We start from the raw sequence: 3,238 nt of genomic DNA, 5'->3' as shown, positions 1-3,238 counted from the left end.
TTTGTGGTTTTTGAACACAGAACTGCAGAAAACGCAGCATAGTAAAATATGATGCTCTCTGACATATCTGAATGGTAATCATTTTAAGGGTGTTATCTACAATAGCTGACACAGAAATATTTCAGAAAATTAAAAACAAATACACGACAAATACAATTTTTTTTCTTTTTTTTTGAGACAGGATCTCACTCTGTTGCCCAGGCTAGAGTGCAGCCACATCAGCATAGCTCACTGCAACATTGAACTCCTGGGCTCAAGCGATCCTCCTGCCTCAGCCTCTCAGAGTGCTAGGATTACAAGCGTGAGCCAACAAATACAATTTATTAAAGCTTGACCTCGAGACACATACAGCCTCTCAGTGGGTTACAAAATGAAGCAGCAGGAGATAAATAAACAAAGTGAGAATTACAGAGACAGAAAATAATTCAAGATGACATGAGATTTATGCAAAATATAATCAATGGAGACTTAGTCTGGAAAGGTTACAAACAGTGAAGAGTGCCTGGTAATTCTAGCACTCCGGGAGGCCGAGGCGTGTGGATTGCTTGAGGTCAGGAGTTCAAGATCAGCCTGAGCAAGAGTGAGACCCCCATCTCTACAAAAAAAGAAAAAGAAAAAAAGAAAAATTAGCAGGGCATGGTTGCACACACTTGTAGTCCCAGCTACTCGGGAGGCTGAGGTAGAAGGCTCGCTTGAGCCCAGGAGTTTGAGGTTGCAGTCAGTTATGATGATGCCACTGCACTCTAGCCTGGGCGACAGAAGGAGATCATGTCTAAAGCGAAAAGATACAAAGTTTGTATTGAACCTGACTTTTATTTTCACTTACTTTATATGTGTTTTATGTAGCATGTATTTTAAATACAACAGTTTTAAAAAATGAAAACACCAGTAATCATGAGCATTGATCATAGCTCTGCTTTTTCTTAGTACCTCCCCACACCCATCAAGAAGTCTGAAATATTTTGTTTTCTTAATGGACATCTTCAGTCACCAAAAATAAAAACCGGAAAGAAGGGGCCTTTCCTCATAGCATGTAAGAATCAGGCAGGCACTTGGAGATGATCTAGTTTGTAGCTACTCAAGAAGTTGTTGATGGAACAGTAGCACTGGCATCACCTGGGAGCCTGTTGGAGTCTTGGGTCCCACCTGACACTAAATCAGCATTTTAACAAGATTCCCCAGTGATTTGTCTGTGCATTGAAGTTTCAGCAGCCCTAGATTTTCAGACTCTTTTGATCTCAAGATACAGCCATGGACGAGTAGCTTATCAAATCTCCCAGGTGATTCTAATGTGCAATAGAGTTAAGAACTGCAAAACTAGTCCAAGCTCATTTTTCAAATGAGGAAATTGTGGCCCACCAAAGTTTATGAATTTAGCTAAGATCACCCAACTGTTTAGTATCAGAATCTAAATAATGACATCTTGCCTCCTTATAAAAAAGTAAAGCAGGGTTGAGGGGACAGAAGGTAGGGAGTGTGGAGATGGGGACTATATTATTTTATAAAGAGTGGTTAGGAATGGCCCTCCTGAGCAAGCAGACACCTGAGGAAAGAGAAGAAGCAAGACATATGAAAAGCTGGGAAATTGTTTTTCAGGCAGAGGAAGCAGCAAGCTGGTATGTGTATGTGTGTAATTATTTGTATTGGAGGAACAACAACAAGGAGTAGTGTTTCCAAATTCGCAGCAGATATTAATCTTTGGGATGCAGAAACAGGAAATCAGAATTGCCAGGTGTTCTCAAAATCTTAAGTTATTCTTAAAATATTTCCAACCTTCTTCACATTCCTTACTCATCATTATGAGTATCCGCATAAGAACTAGTAAATTTAGAAGTGTTTACAAGAACTATAAGTTACACCAAATATTCAAATACTGGAAAACACAGAGAACATTATTGGGTAGTATTGGAATAATGTAACATACAAATCTCCTAGCAAGATTAATAATATTACACAGAATCACAGGTTGGAAGTTGCCAATTTAAGGATTTTGAACCCAAAGCAATTATTTCTTGGAATATTGCTCATAAAATTTGTATTATATAAAGTATACAATGAATATCAACTTTTTTTTTTTTTGAGACAGAGTCTCACTGCGTTGCCCGGGCTAGAGTGCCGTGGCGTCATCCTAGCTCACAGCAACCTCAAACACTAAACACACACTAAACATATACTTAAAGTGTATTTTACTTTCTGTTCCAGAACCTGATTTTTGTTCTTTAAGGCTTTATTTACTTCCTTGTCCATGCCCCTTGCTTACACGGATGGCATTGTGGCCAAGCAGGCTTGGGAGGTGCTGGAGGGAGAGAAGTTTGTACAAAAGGGGTAAATGGAATGAAACATGGACCTCTTTTTAAGTCTGCTGATGTTATGTAAATACAGATGTGCAGGAATTTTCAGTCTCTCAAAGTCATCAATGGTTATTTGATATTAGATATTTATAGTATGCGCTAGGATATTTTTAAAAATCCATTCTGTTCTTTTGAGATCTAATTTTCACTTTTCCTATTTGCACAGCTATTTAAAAATACACACGAGCACAGTTCAAACATACAGGATATTTTGGCTCAGTGATTTCTTGAATCACACCTAAAATCCAAGGAAAGTGAGAAGTGTCTCAGAGTGAAGGCAGTTTTTTTCTTTACCAGAAGACAATCAGCACCATCTAGTGGATACAAATAACCTCTTTTCTTGAATTCAGAGCAAGGTTAAGAGAGCAGGCGCTGGAACCCGAGTTGAAACCCCAGGGCTAATTAGTTCGCAAATGACCTTGGAAAAATTACTTAATCATTTTGGTGCTCTGCTTCTCAACTATAAATTGAGATAATAATAGTGCCAACTCATAGGATGTTATGAACTGGAGTGAAATGATGCATCTAAGGCATGTCTTAAACACTTCGTACAAGTAATTTTTTAATAACACTAAGCAGAGATTCATAGGAGATAGGAACTGTCCAGTGGCACACACTATTCCCTGCCCTTCAAAAGAAATGGCTGTTTAATCCAGTTTGTAGAATCTATGATATGAGGCCTAATGAGATTCCTCTCCTACCATATTGTTACACTTGTTTGAAGTTTATGGCGAGAAAAGGGAAATGGTAGTTGGAGCCTTGATGGAAAACAATGTGCACTCTTCCATTCATTCCCATCTGACTCCACGCAGAAGGAGGATGTCAAGAGTAGGGAGAGACTGAAAACAAAAACAAAAGTGAACTCTGAAACCAACACTGCCATATGT

This window comes from Propithecus coquereli, unplaced genomic scaffold (genome assembly GCF_000956105.1).
Source record: "Propithecus coquereli isolate 6110/MARCELLA unplaced genomic scaffold, Pcoq_1.0 Scaffold3, whole genome shotgun sequence".
NCBI lineage: Eukaryota > Metazoa > Chordata > Mammalia > Primates > Indriidae > Propithecus > Propithecus coquereli.
This window is presented reverse-complemented; position numbering follows the sequence as displayed.